Raw genomic sequence first — 16232 nt, forward strand, 5'->3', positions numbered from 1 at the left:
TTCCACCGAAATCTCATCTGGCCCGGTCGCTCTGCCCTTACTCATCTTACGCATAGCTCTCACGACCTCCTCAACCTCAATACGCCTGTAGTACCCAAAGTCACGGTGACTCTCGGAATGCTCCAATTCGCCTAACACAATATCCCGATCCCCTTCTTCATCCAGAAGTTTACGAAAGTAAGTTTGCCATCTCCTCTTAATCTGGGCATCTTCCATCAATACTCTACCATCTTCGTCCTTGATGCATCTCACTTGGTCCAAATCCCGAGCCTTCCTCTCTCTCAACTTGGCCAGCCGGAATAACTTCTTCTCCCCACCTTTTTCCCCCAATTCTTCGTACATACGACCATAAGTCGTAGTCTTAGCCTCTGTGACCGCCAGCTTAGCCTCCTTCCTAGCTGCCTTATACCTATCCATGCACACTCGCCTCTCTTCCTCGCCTATGCTCCCCACTAACTTCAGGTACGCCACCTTCTTTGCTTCCACTTTACCTTGGACCACTTCATTCTACCACCAGTCTCCTTTGTGCCCACCAGAGACGCCCGTCGAGACCCCTAACACCTCTCTCGCAACCTCCCTAATACAGTCTGCTGTCATTGACCACATAGTACTCGCGTCACCACTGCTCCTCCAAGCTCCTATAGCCGACAACCGCCCCTCCAACGCTTGGGCTTTATCCTTAGTTAAGGCTCCCGACCTGATTCTCGGTTTTCCTCGAGTAGACCTTTTCCTCCTCTTTAACATAATACCAACGTCCATCACCAAGAGCCTATGCTGCATCGCAAGTATCTCACCCGGAATCACCTTGCAATCCTTGCACAACTCTCTGTCACACCTCCTGAGGAGGAGATAGTTAATCTGGATCTTCGCCACCGCATTTTGAAAAGTAACCAAATGCCCCTCCCTCTTCTGAAAGCTAGAGTTCGCAATCACCAACCCAAAAGCCTTAGCGAAGTCCAACAACGATGTACCTCCTCCGTTCCTCTCCCCAAAACCAAAGCCTCCATGCACCTCGCCATAACCACCTGCGGTCGACCCAATATGCCCATTGAAATCCCCTCCTATGAATAGCTTCTCAGCAGGCGGAACCTGACGCACAATCTCATCTAACCCTTTCCAGAAGCACTGTTTAACCTCCTCATCTAGGCCCACATGCAGCGCATAGGCGCTAACGATGTTTAGGGTGCACTCTCCAACCACCAACTTAATAGTCATCAATCTATCATTCACTCATCTAACCTCAACCACCGACTCTCTAAGTTCCCTATCCACCAAGATGCCCACTCCATTCTTACCTTTCTGGACTCCTGAGTACCAAAGTTTATACCCGTCCACGTCCCTCGCCCTCGACCCTACCCACCTTGTCTCCTGGACACACGCTATAGTGACCCTCCTCTTCTCAAGGATCTTCAACCAACTCTATAGATTTACCCGTCAATGTACCTACATTCCATGACCCAATTCTCAACCTACAGACACCCTTGTTCCCTTTACCTCCTTTGCCTTCTGCCCCACCCCCTAAACACTGCCCTACCTCCCGCCCCACCCCCCGTTCCCCCCGAGGACATGACCTTACTCGACCATCGCAGACCACAGCCACTCTACCTACGGCAGAGTAAGGGGAATCACTATCACACAAGGTAACAGACCAAACCAGAAGAATACAAGTTACAACAACAGGCACACTAATATGGTAAATAAACTAGTAAGAGGTAAGATGTCAGCAATTTAACTCGCACAACAAAGGGAAACTAGAAAATGGGAGGTACCAACTCCCACGGGCAGAAAAAATACAATAAAAATACCGATACCACGAGTACCAGATATAGAACGAAAGAACCTGGAGCAAGTTTTCCTGAAGCGTGTCGGATCTGCTCAAAAGCACTGGCAAGTCCTGCTGTGTCTCGCCTGAAAGTTGTTCGGAAGTCGCCGGAATTTACGAAACTTGCCGGCAATCTAAACACACCGGGAAATAGTCTGTCCTCTTCGGGAAGAAGTAACAATCAAAATAAATATTATATTTAAAGTAACAATACTGTGATAACCCAAAATGTCATCTTTAAATTTAATGATTAATTATGTGATCTAAGCACTATTTACCATTACTCGACTTGTGTGTGCAGTCCGTAAAAATTTTTTCGGAAAGTTTTCAGGTAAAAAATGGATTAAAATGTGAATTAGATGCTTAAAACACAATTAAGTTGACTTTGGTCAACATTTTGAGAAAACGGACTCGGATCAGTATTTTGACAGTTCCGGTAGGTCCGTATCGTGAATTGAAACTTGGGCGTATGCCCGAAATCAAATTCCGAGGTCCCTAGCCCGAGATGTGGAATTTTGACGAAAAATTTAAAGTTTAAGTTTAAATAGTGACCGGATGTTGAATTATGTGAAAATGACCCCGGAATAGAATTTTGATGATTCCAACAGCTCCGTATGGTGATTTTGGACTTAGGAGTGTGATCGGAATTTTATTTGGAAGTTCGTAGTGGAATTAGGCTTGAAATGCCGAAAGTTGAATTTTTGGGAAGTTTGACCGAGGGGTTGACTTTTTGATATCGGGGTCGAAATCTGATTCTGAAAATTTTTATAGCTCTGTTATATCATTTATGACTTGCGTGCAAAATTTGAGGTCAATCGGACTTGATTTGATAGGTTCTGGTGTTATTTGTAGAAATTGAAAGTTTCAAAGTTCATTAGGCTTGAATCTATGTGTGATTCATGATTTTAGCGTTGTTTGATGTGATTTGTGGTTTCAAATAAGTTCCTATGATGTTTTATGACTTGTTGGTGTATTAGGTTGAGGTCCCGACGGCCTCGGGTGAGTTTCGGATGGTTAACGGATCAAAAATGGTACTTAAACAGCTGCTATAAATTCTCTTCTGTTGTGCAATCGAGCCCCAGAAATCAAGCCGAGGATCGAAGGCAGGCTCGAGATCCATGATCGAAGGCCACTGATCGAAGGCCCAGGATCGAGGGTTATGACCAAGGCCAGTGATCGAAGGCCATAAGGATCGAAGCCATGATCGATAGCCAGGATCGACGGCTGTGATCGAGCCCCAGCATCGAGAGCCATGATCGGACTCCCCATGATCAGACTCCCATGATCGAGGTCCAGAATCGGACTCTCATGATAGAGGTCCAGGATCGGACTCCACGATCGAGGTCAGCCTGGACAGATCCGTAAGTTATAAAAACAAGGGGGTTTCGTCCCATTCGCCATTTTTAACAACTTGGAGCTTGAGCAGAGGCGATATTTGATATATCTTCAAGGAAAAACATTGGGGGTAAGTGCTCTTAACTTAATCTTGGTTAGATTACCCGAATCCATCACTGTTTTTAACATTTAATTGGTGATTTAAGTTGGAAAAAATTGAAAACCCTCTTGGATAGATTTGTGAATTTGAGGGTCGAATCGTTATTGGAATTTAGTCATTTTGGTATGGTTAGACTCATGGTTGAATGGGCGTTCATATTTCGTAACTTTCGCCGGATTTCGAGACATGACCCCACAGACCATTTTTGAGTTAATTTCGAATTTTTATTGAAAAAAAAATGTAGTATTTTCGTATAGAATTAATTCTATAATTTTTGTTGACTGTATCGAATTAATTATGACTAGATACGAGTCGATCGGAGTCAAAAAATCGAGAAAAAAGCATAATACTTGATTAAATTAGAGCAAGTCGAGGTAAGCGACTTGTCTAACCTTGTGTGGGGAGAATTTTCCCTAGAATTGATATTAATGTGATTGTTGAAATGTGTTGAAAGTCATGTACACGAGGTGACGAGTGTGTACACGGGCTAAATGTGAAAGATTATATTTTTAAATTGTGTAGATCATTGTTGCGTAGTTATTAAATTATTTTATCTTGTTATATTCTTCATCATTGATCTGTGATATATATATTTTAGATTTGTTTACCTTTTTTCGGCTAATTGTTTTACCTGTTTAATTAAAACTTGGTTTCTTTTATACTGTGCATTATTTGAAGATTGATTTTTTTAAAATTAAATATTATTAATATGAAGTATTTGATATTTTTAAATTTGATATTGAAGCAACGTATTAAAAATTTAAAATATTATTTTTCAGAATTATTTATTCTTGAATAATTTCGTAAGATATTTTTTGGATTATTCTGGCATGAGCCGTGAGCTCTTTATTATTGAAAAATATTGTTGTTGATTTTTTGTGAAAAATTGAAATATTGGGTACTTGAGGTGCAAATTGTGATATATTGTGATATTGATACGCATGCGGTGGTATAAGGTCTGCGTGTTGAAACGCATGCGGTGAGATAAGGGTGGCTTGATACGCGTGGCTAGTAGGGGTGACTACTAGAAGTCATGCGGTGTGATAAGGGTGGCTAAAACGCGGGATGCTATTTCGAAAAAAAAAATATTTTCTTTAAATAAATTGTGAAAGCTCCTGCGGTGATATAAGGAAATGAGATATTGTGAAATTATTTATAATTTGGGACTATGAGGCGGTACCTCAGTAGTTCCCTTGTTGATATTGATTTATGGCCATAGTTGCTTTCGATTAATTGTTGTGATTTTCATAAAGTTGAAGGAAATTCTGTTTTGATTTCACGAGATATTATTTGCAATTATTTGGTGTCGTTAAATGTGACATACTATTTGATTCATTTCCAATGTCATTTTATTTTACTATATTGATAAACATTTTACCATGCCATTATTATATTCCAGTAGGGCCTCACCTGACCTCGTCACTACTCTACCGAGGTTAGGCTTGGCACTTACTGGGTACCGCTGTGGTGTACTCATACTACACTTCTGCACATCTTTTTGTGCAGATCCAGGTACATTTTACCAGCCTAGACGTCAGTGAGTTACCTGCGCACGGAGACTTCGAGGTATATCTGCCAGCGTCCGCAGACTCCGGAGTCCCCTTCTATCATTTTATGTTGCTTCCTTATAATTTATTTAGACCTTGACATATAGAGACATTGAGAATAAATTCTTAGAAGCTTGTGATTTATTTCTACCAGATTTTGGGAGTTGAAATTGTTTGAATTGTAGTTTATTTATTTCAGATATTATTATTATTCCGCATTGATAGGCTTGCCTAGTCTTAGAGACTAGGTGCCAACACGACATCCTACGGAGAGAATTTGGGGTCGTGACAAGTTGGCATCAGAGCACTAGGTTCATAGGTGTTATGAGTCACAAGCAGGTTTAGTAGAGTCTTGCGGATCGGTACGGAGACGTCTGTACTTATCTTCGAGAGGCTATGGAACTGTTAGGAAATATTCACTTCTTTGATTCCTTATCGTGCGCCTTTGTTGATTTCAAAGTTCTAAACAATTGTCTTTCTATTCTCTCACAGATGGTGAGGACACGCACAACTGGATCTGATGATCAGACACTCGCGCCCCCTGTTGGAGCCGCAAGAGGTTGGGGTCGGGGCAGAGGCCGAGGAAGAGGCCGAGGAAGACCACGTGGTGCAGCCAGAGCACCTGCACGAACTGCTGCACCAGAGCCACCAGTAGCTCCAGTTGGAGAGCAGGCACCTGAGATGCCTGTTACTACTCTTGCACTTCAGGAGTCTCTTGCCCAGTTTTTGAGCATGTTTGGCACTTTAGCTCAGGCAGGATTAATTCCACTTGCTCCTGCCACATCTCAGGCTGGGGGAGGAGTGCAAACTCCCGCCGCCCGTACTCCAGAACCACGTGCCCAAGTTTACCATGCCCCAGAGGTTATACCAGTACAACCAGCTGTCCTAGTTCGGCCTGATATTGGGACAACAGTTTCAGAGGGGGAGCAGCTCAGGCTCGAGAGTTATAAGAAGTACCACCCTCCCACTTTCAGCGGTTTAGCTTCAGAGGATGCTCAGGGTTTTCTGGAGGAATGTCACTGTATCCTTCGTACTATGGGTATTGTAGATTCCAGTGGGGTTTCTTTCACTGCATTCTAGTTTAGAGGAGCAGCCTACCAGTGGTGGCGGGCATATGAGTTGGATAGTTCCGCTGAGGCATCTTCACTCACTTGGACTCAATTTTCGGATATGTTCTTAAGGGAGTATGTTCCTCAGAGTCTTAGGGATTCATAGCACGCAGAGTTTGAGCAGTTGCGCTAGGGTTCTATGACTATGTCAGAGTATGCGGTCCGATTCAGTGATTTGGCTAGGCATGCACCAGCCTTAGTTGCTACTGTTCGAGAGCGGGTTCGTAGATTTATTGAGGGTCTTCACCCTAGTATCAGATACAGTATGGCCCAAGAGCTAGATATGGACATCACATACCAATAGGTGGTGTCAATTGCTAGAAGATTGGAAGGTATGCGGACTCGGGAGAAGGAAGAGAGGGAAGCTAAGAGACCCCGAGATTCTGGAACATATAATAATTCTCATGCCCCAGTTGCAGCCTGTCATGGTAGTGGTTATGTGAGCCATCCTATTCATTCAGCACTTCTAACTTCCAGTGGTATTCCGACTACTCCCAGACCACATGTTCCATATTATGCACCACCAGTGTCTGTTGTACCTCCTGTACGGGGTGCTTTCAGCGAACAGTCTAGTCGATCAGGCCCGAGCCAGTCTCAACAGCCACGTCCTCCGAGGGCTTGTTTTAAGTGTGGTGACACTCGTCATATTATGAGATATTGCCCCAGATTTAGGATGGGTGCACCTCCACAAATTTCTCAGGCCCTACCTATTCCACAGGGTCCTCAGACTTCTCAGGCCATGAATACTGCACTAGTTGCCACTCCACCTGCACAACCAGCTAGAGGTAGAGGTCGGACAGGTAGAGGTCGCCCTAGAGGGGGAGGCCAGGCCAGATATTATGCCCTTCCTGCTAGGATAGATACCGTTGCATCCGATTCTGTTATCATAGGTATTATTCCGGTCTGTCATAGAGATACATCAGTTTTATTTGATCCAGGCTCCACTTATTCTTATGTGTCATCTTATTTTGCCCCGTATTTGGGCATATCATGTGATTACTTGAGTTCTTCTGTTTATGTATCTACACCCGTGGGTGAATCCATTATTGTGGACCGTGTGTATCGCTCGTGTTTAATTGTTATTAGTGGTTTTGAGACCAGAGCTGATTTATTATTGCTCAGTATGGTGGACTTCAATATTATTTTGGGCATGGACTGGTTGTCACCCTATCACGCTATTCTTGATTGTTATGATAAGACGGTGACATTGGCTATGCCGGGTCTACCGCGGCTAGAGTGGAGAGGTACCTCGGATCATGTTCCTAGCAGGGTTGTTTCATTTCTTAAAGCTCAACGAATGGTTAAGAAGGGGTGTGATGCGTATCTGGCCTATGTGAGAGATGTTAGTATTGATACTCCTACTGTAGAGTCAGTTCCTATAATAAGGGATTTTCCTGATGTATTTCCAGCAGATCTTTCGGGTATGCCACCCGACAGGGATATTGATTTTGGTATTGATTTATTACCGGGTACTCAACCCATTTCTATTCCACCATACCGTATGGCCCCAGCAGAGTTGAAAGAATTAAAAGAACAGTTACAGGAATTTCTTGATAAGGGTTTCATTCGGCCTAGTGTATCGCCGTGGGGTGCTCCTGTCTTATTTGTAAAGAAGAAGGATGGTTCTATGCGGATGTGTATTGATTATCTCCAGTTGAACAAGGTTACAGTGAAGAACATATATCCATTGCCACGTATTGATGACTTATTTGATCAGCTTCAGGGTGCCAGGGTATTCTCTAAAATTGACTTGCGTTCAGGCTATCATCAGTTGAAGATTCGAGAGCCAGATATTCAAAGACTGCTTTCAGGACTCGGTACGATCATTACGAGTTCCTTGTGATGTCTTTTGGGCTGACCAATGCCCCATCAACATTTATGCACTTAATGAATAGTGTATTTCAACCCTATCTTGATTCCTTCATCATTGTGTTTATTGACGACATTCTGGTGTATTCCCGGAGTCGGGAAGATCATGAACAACACCTGAGGACTGTGCTTCAGAATTTGAGTGAAAGGACGTTATATGCAAAATTTTCAAAGTGTGAATTCTAGCTTGATTCAGTGGGATTTTGGGTCATATAGTATTGTATGAGGGGATCAAAGTAGATCCAAAGAAGATTGAAGCAGTGCAGAGTTGGTCCAGACCGTCCTCAGTTACTGAAATCCGGAGTTTCCTTGGTTTGGCTAGGTATTATCGCCGATTTGTAAAGGGTTTCTCTTCTATTGCTGCATCTATGACCAAATTGACCCAGAAGGGTGCTCCGTTCAGGTGGACCGAGGAATGTGAGGAGAGCTTCCAAAAGCTCAAGACAGCTTTGACTACAGCCCCAGTATTGGTATTACCTACAGGTACAGGATCTTATACTGTGTATTGTGACACGTCGCGTATTGGTCTCGGCGCAGTGTTAATGCAAGACGGTAGGGTGATTGCCTACGTGTCCAGACAGTTAAAGGTGCATGAGAAGAATTATCCTGTACATGACCTGGAGTTAGCAGCTATTGTTCATGCCTTAAAAATTTGGCGGCATTATTTGTACGGTGTCCATTGTGAGATCTACACCGATCACCGGAGTCTACAGCATCTGTTTAAACAGAAGGATCTTAACTTGCGGCAGCGGAGGTGGTTGGAGTTGCTTAAGGATTATGATATCACCATTCTCTATCATCCTGGGAAGGCCAATGTGGTGGCATATGCCTTGAGTCATAAGGCAGAGAGTTTGGGTAGCTTAGCATATTTACCGGTAGCAGAGAGGTCTTTGGCCTTGGATGTCTGGGCCTTGGCCAACCAGTTTGTTAGATTGGATGTTTTCGGGCCTAGTCGAGTTTTGGCTTAAGTGGTTTCTCAGTTTTCTCTTTATGATCATATCAGGGAACGTCAGTATGATGACCCTCATCTGCTTGTCCTTAAGGATACAGTTCAGCACGGTGATGCCAAGGAAGTCACTATTAGAGATGACGATGTATTACGGATGCAGGGAAGGCTATGTGTGCCTAATGTGGATGGCTTGCGTGAGTTGATTCTCCAGGAGGCTCACAGTTCGTGGTATTCCATTCATCCGGGTGCTGCAAAGATGTATCAGAACTTGAGACAACACTATTGGTGGAGGCGGATGAAGAAAGACATAGTAGGGTATGTATCTCGGTGTCTAAATTGTCAACAGGTGAAATATGAGCATCAGCGACCGGGTGGATTACATCAGAAGTTAGAGATTCCAGAATGGAAATGGGAGCGGATTAGTATCGATTTCGTTGTTAGGCTCCCACGGACTCAGCGGAAGTTTGATGCAGTTTGGGTGATTGTGGATAGGCTGACCAAATCAGCTCATTTCATTCCTGTGATTATTACTTACTCTTCAGAGCAGCTGGCTTAGGTATATATTCGCGAGATTGTCAGACTTCACGGTGTACCGGTATCTATCATCTCTGACTGAGGTACACAGTTTACCTCACGATTTTGGAGGGCAGTACAGTGTGAGTTGGGTACTCGGGTAGAGTTGAGTACATCATTTCACCCTCAGACGGACGGGCAGTCCGAATGCACTATTCAGATACTGGAGGATATGCTTCGGGCGTGTGTGATAGATTTTGGGGGTGCTTGGGATCAGTTCTTACCACTTGTGGAGTTTGCTTACAACAACCGTTACCAGTCAAGCATTCAGATAGCTCCGTATGAGGCCTTGTATGGTAGGCGGTGCCGGTCTCCAGTGGGTTGATTCGAACCATGCGAGGCTAGACTTCTGGGTACAAACTTGGTTCAGGATGCGCTGGAAAAGGTTAAGATGCATTCGTACAGCCCAATCTAGACAGAAGAGTTATGCGGATCGGAAGGTTCGCGATGTTGCATTTATGGTTGGTGAGCGGGTATTGCTCTGGGTTTTACCTATGAAGGGTGTGATGAGGTTCGGGAAGAAGGGCAAGTTGAGCCCTAGGTATATTGGGCCTTTTGAGATTCTTGAGAGAGTTGGAGAGGTGGCTTACAGACTTGTACTACCACCTAGTCTTTCTGCGGTTCATCCGGTATTCCATGTTTCTATGCTTCGGAAATATCACGGCGATCTGTCTCATGTGTTAGACTTCAGTTCGGTTCAGTTGGACAAGGATCTATCTTATGTTGAGGAACCAGTGGCTATTTTAGATAGGCAGGTTCGAAAGCTGAGGTCTAAGAACATTGCTTCCGTGAAGGTTCAATGGAGGGGTCATCCGATCGAGGAGGCGACTTGGGAGGCCGAGCATGATATACGCAGCTGTTATCCACACTTATTCACCAGCTCAGGTACTTTTTCTAACTTCATTCGAGGACGAACGTTTGTTTTAGAGGTGGAGAATGTGATGACCCAAAATGTCATCTTTAAATTTAATGATTAATTATGTGATATAAGTACTACTTACCATTACTCGACTTGCGTGTGCAGTCCGTAAAAATTTTTTCGAAAAGTTTTCAGGTAAAAAATTGATTAAAATATGAATTAGATGCTTAAAACACAACTGAGTTGACTTTGGTCAACATTTTGAGTAAACGAACTCGGATCAGTGTTTTGACAGTTCCGGTAGGTCCGTATTGTCCTAGCACGAGATATGGAATTTTGATAAAAAATTTAAAGTTTAAGTTCAAATAATGACCGGATGTCGAATTATGTGCAAATGACCCTGGAATAGAATTTTGATGATTTCAACAGCTCTGTATGGTGATTTTGGACTTAGAAGCGTGATCGAAATTTTATTTGGAAGTCCGTAGTGGAATTAGTCTTGAAATGCTGAAAGTTGCTTTTTTGAAAATTTTGATCGAGGGGTTGACTTTTTGATATCAGGGTCGAAATCCGATTCTGAAAATTTTTATAGCTCTGTTATGTCATTTATGACTTGCGTACAAAATTTGAGGTCAATCGAACTTGATTTGATAGGTTCCGGTATTGTTTGTAGAAATTGAAAGTTTCAAAGTTCATTAGGCTTGAATCTATGTGTGATTCGTGATTTTTGTTGGTGTATTAGGTTGAGGTCCCGAGGGCCTCGGGTGAGTTTCGGATGGTTAACGGATCAAAAATAGGACTTAAACAGCTACTGCAAAAGCTGCTGCAAATTCTCTTCTGCTGTGTAATCGAGCCCCAGAAATCGAGCCGAGGATTGAAGGCAGGCTCGAGATCCATGATCGAAGGCCACTGATCGAAGGCCCAGGATCGAGGGTTATGACCAAGGCCAGTGATCGAAGGCCATAAGGATCGAAGCCATGATCGATAGCCAGGATCGACGGCTGTGATCGAGCCCCAGGGTCGAGGGCCATGATCGGACTCCCCATGATCGGACTCCCATGATCGAGACTCCCATGATCGAGGTCCAGGATCGGGCTCTCATGATCGAGGTCCAGGATCGGACTGCACGATCGAGGTCAGCCTGGACAGATCCGTAAGTTATAAAAATAAGGGGGTTTCATCCCATTCGCCATTTTTAACAACTTGGAGCTTGAGCAGAGGCAATATTTGATGTATCTTCAAGGAAAATTTTTGGGGTAAGTGCTCTTAACTCAATCTTGGTTAGATTACCCAAATCCATCACTGTTTTTAATATTTAATTGGTGATTTAAGTTGAAAAAATATAGTATTTTCGTATAAAATTAATTTTATAATTTTTGTTGACTGTATCGAATTAATTATGACTAGATATGAGTCGATCAAAGTCAGAAAATCGAGGAAAAAATATAATACTTGATTAAATTGGAGCAAGTCGAGGTAAGTGACTTGTCTAACCTTGTGTGAGAGAAATTTCCCCTAGAATTGATATTAATGTGATTATTGAAATGTGTTGAAAGTCATTTACATGAGGTGACAAGTATGTACACGGGCTAAATGTGTAGGTCATTGTTGCGCAGTTATTAAATTATTTTATCTTATTATATTCTTCATCATTGATCTGTGATATATATTTTAGATTTGTTTACCTTTTTCCTGCTAATTGTTTTACCTGTTTAATTGAAACTTGTTTTCTTTTATATTGTGCATTATTTGAATGTTGATTTTTTTTAAATTAAATATTATTAATATCAAGTATTTGACATTTTAAAATTTGATATTGAAGCAACGTATTAAAAATTTGAAATATTATTTTTCTGAATTATTTATTCTTGAATAATTTCGTAAGATTTTGTTTTGGATTATTCTGGCGTGAGCCGTGAGCTCTTTATTATTAAAAAATATTGTTGTTTATTTTTTTGTGGAAAATTGAAATATTGGGCACTTGAGGTGCAAATTGTGATATATTGTGATATTGATACGCATGCGGTGGTATAAGGTCTGGGTGTTGAAACGCATGCGATGAGATAAAGGTGGCTTGATACGCGTGACTAGTAGGGGTGACTACTAGAAGTCATGCGGTGTGATAAGGGTGGCTAAAACGCGGGATGCTATTTCGGGAAAAAAAATATTTTCTTTAAATAAATTATGAAGGCTCCCGCGATGATATAAGGAAATGAGATATTGTGAAATTATTTATAATTTGGGACTACGAGGCGGTACCTCGGTAGTGCCCTTGTTGATATTGATTTATGGCCATAGTTGCTTTCGATTAATTGTTGTGATTTTCATAAAGTTGAAGGAAATTCAGTTTTGATTCCACGAGATATTATTTGCAATTATTTGGTGTCGTTAAATGTGACATACTATTTGATTCATTTCCAATGTCATTTTATTTTACTATATTGATAAATATTTTACCATGCCATTATTATATTCCAGTAGGGCCTCACCTAACCTCGTCACTACTCTACCGAGGTTAGACTTGGCACTTACTGGGTACCGTTGTGGTGTACTCATACTACACTTCTGCACATCATTTTGTGTAGATCCAGGTACATTTTACCAGCCTAGACGTCAGTGAGTTACCTGCGCACGGAGACTTCGAGGTATATTTACCAGCGTCTGCAGACTCCGGAGTCCCCTTCTATCATTTTATGTTGCTTCCTTATAATTTATTTAGACCTTGACATATAGAGACATTGAGAATAAATTTTTAGAAGCTTGTGATTTATTTCTACCGAGTTTTGGGAGTTGAAATTGTTTGGATTGTAGTTTATTTATTTTAGATATTTATTATTATTCTGCATTGATAGGCTTACCTAGTCTTAGAGACAAGGTGCCATCATGATATCATACGGAGGAAATTTGGGATCGTGACAAATACAATACAATACAACAAGTAACAACCATCCAAACATGCTTTAAGTATGGGAACCATGGGTTATTTCATTATTTGCAAGAAAATATATAGGAAATATAAGAAGTTTATCTAAACATCCTTTTCGCAAAGCAACATCCACTACTATTCCTTTATCAATTAAAAGTAAATTTAATATGAGAGGTAATAAGATAGGTGAAAAGAAAACAAAAGAGAGCACCTGATAACCAAGTTGGTAATTTAAAATTTGATATAGAAAAAATTACTAATTACTAGTAATCCTAATCTTAAGGAATAAGGGACATAAATTATTAATAGCAAGCACATGACACATGGGATTTGACCTGAAGTCTGGGATAAATTATTTTTAATTTACCTCACTCATAATTTACGAGTTCGGAACCTAAATATGATCTTTTTAAACTCAAATGACCGAAATAAATAAAAATAAAATATTGTGACCAAAGTATATATATCGCCCTTTTAAAGGATGCTATATATGAAGTTGATTAGACTGCCAAGTATAGCGTAGTTTATTAAAGCGCTATATGTATACTGCCTTAATAAACAACGATATACCTCTTCAAATATCCGTCTCTTCCCTTTCCCCCGTTACAGAACCAAAACAATCCCCCCCCCCCAACCCATTTTTAAAATCAAACTAGCGGTCCCTCCCCCCATTAACGACCGAAAAAAACTCTAGTGGACCCCACCCGTCCCACAAAAAGTAAATATTATTGGTCTCACATCCTAGCTAAGCCTTTTCTCGTTGTGGGTTGCTCGTTTCGGATTCAAATCTTCAACTTTCCAAAAAATATAAATCGAGGTATTCCGATTTTATTTTTGTCGAAACTCGTATAAAAAATGCATATTAGTTGTTTTAAATGTGTTCTATGTTATTTTATATTTATTTTTTTTTGCGATTAAATTGGTATGTTATTTTTATCCGGACTAAGATATTAGTGTGCTAAAAAAATGTAAAAATTGAGATATCATTATTATTTGTTAAAAAAAAATGTTAATAAGTTACTTTTTACTGTTGTATATGTATTTTCGTGAATGTTTTGTGATTAAATATATTTGTAGTTTTTATCTGGTTTAAATTATTTATTTGCTTAAAGATTAGTAATATAGTGCCCTTTTAGCGTAGTAAAATGTAGTGTCTTTTAGCGTAGTATCCCTATAGTTATTGAAATTAATCGTTTAAGTATCTCTTATACACAAAAATACGTCAAAATAGCTAATAGATCAAACACAAACTTTGTCCAATTCTAGTTAACGATCGTAAGAAAATAACAATATTTTCAGGATATCTTGGTGCTACTGGGCCTCAAATATCGAGCTTGGAACCCATATGTGAATACTTAATAATTAAATCTTGTATAATTATAAAAATTAATTATTTATTTTACAAACAAACATATACAATTATAAAACTAACATGTAAAATAATAAAACTAATACATACAAGAATTCAGGATATCTTGGTGCTACTACGCCTCAGATATCTAGCCTGGAACCCTTATGTGAATACATCATATTTAAATATTGTATAATTATAAAATTTAATTATTTAATTTATAAACAAACATATAAAATTATAAAACTAACATGTAATTAATGTTGTTTAATTTACAGTAGACGACATCTTGGTGCTATTGGGCCTCAAATATCGGAACCCATATGTGAATACTTAATAATTAAATCTTATATAATTATAAAATTTAATTATTTAATTTACAAACAAACATATAAAATTATAAAACTAACATGTAAAATAATAAAACTAACACATACAAGAATTCAGGATATCTTGGTACCACTGGGCCTCAAATATCGAGCTTAGAACCCATATGTGAATACTTAATAATTAAATCTTGTATAATTATAAAAATTAATTATTTAATTTACAAACAAACATATAAAATTATAAAACTAACATGTAAAATAATAAAACTAACACATACAAGAATTCAGGATATCTTAGTGTTATTGGGCCTCAAATATCGAGCTTAGAACCCATATGTGAATACTTAATAATTAAATCTTGTATAATTATAAAAATTAATTATTTAATTTACAAACAAACATATAAAATTATAAAACTAACATGTAATTAATGTTGTTTAATTTACAGTAGACGACATGGAGGTTCCGCCTATGCATCCCGGACCTTCTAGCGATGAGCTACTGTCGTTATAAGGCAATCATAGGTCCTCCCACATATGGGAGGGAGAGTTACTGGCCCAGACTCTCCGCGTCACGAGAGTGGACGGCATGTGGGACTTTCTGAAGGGAAAAGTTCTCCATCTTCGTGTAGTCAGACGCCTGCAGGATACGGGCTTCTATAGAATTTTGGAGATCGGGCGGCTGCAACTCGATTGGTCTTTGATCACGACCCTGATAGAGCGGTGGCGACCGGAGACGCACATATTTCACTTGCCCATTGGTGAGGCCACCATCACACTGCAGGACGTGGAGGTTATATATGGGTTGCCCGTTGATGGACACCCCGTTGCTCTGCCGCAGGCCATGAGAGAGCTGACAGGTGGGCAGTACCTGGACATGCTGCAGCAGCTCACTGGTTTCCGGCCACAGGAGGAGACTGCACTGGTTGGGGCCAATCGACTGCAGTTGACGACTATCCGAGACCATTTGGAGGTATTGCACCCTAACATCACAGGCGATACACCGGAGCTGCATATTCACCGGTACACGAGGTTGCTGCTGCTTTTTATGTTTGGAGGGGTCTTGTTCCCGAATACTTCAGGGAACCTAGTAAGCTTGAGATTTCTTCATCATCTTGAGCGGCTAGATGATTTACCCCAGTACAACTAGGGTGTTATTGTTCTCGCCTACTTGTATAGGCAGATGTGCCGGGCGACCATGGGCACCCAGCGTGACGTTGCTGGAATTTTGCCGCTGCTACAGGTGAAAATATATTCGAATACTCTATTTATTATAACATACCCAGTAAAAATATATCTTAAATTTTATGTCCATTTTGTATGTTAGGTTTGGACCTGGGATGGGTTCATGCAGTTGCAGCCACATCTACCACCATTAGCTCCGGGTGTACCACCTCCGTTTCT

This window comes from Nicotiana tabacum, chromosome 24 (assembly GCF_000715075.1).
Source record: "Nicotiana tabacum cultivar K326 chromosome 24, ASM71507v2, whole genome shotgun sequence".
Lineage (NCBI taxonomy): Eukaryota > Viridiplantae > Streptophyta > Magnoliopsida > Solanales > Solanaceae > Nicotiana > Nicotiana tabacum.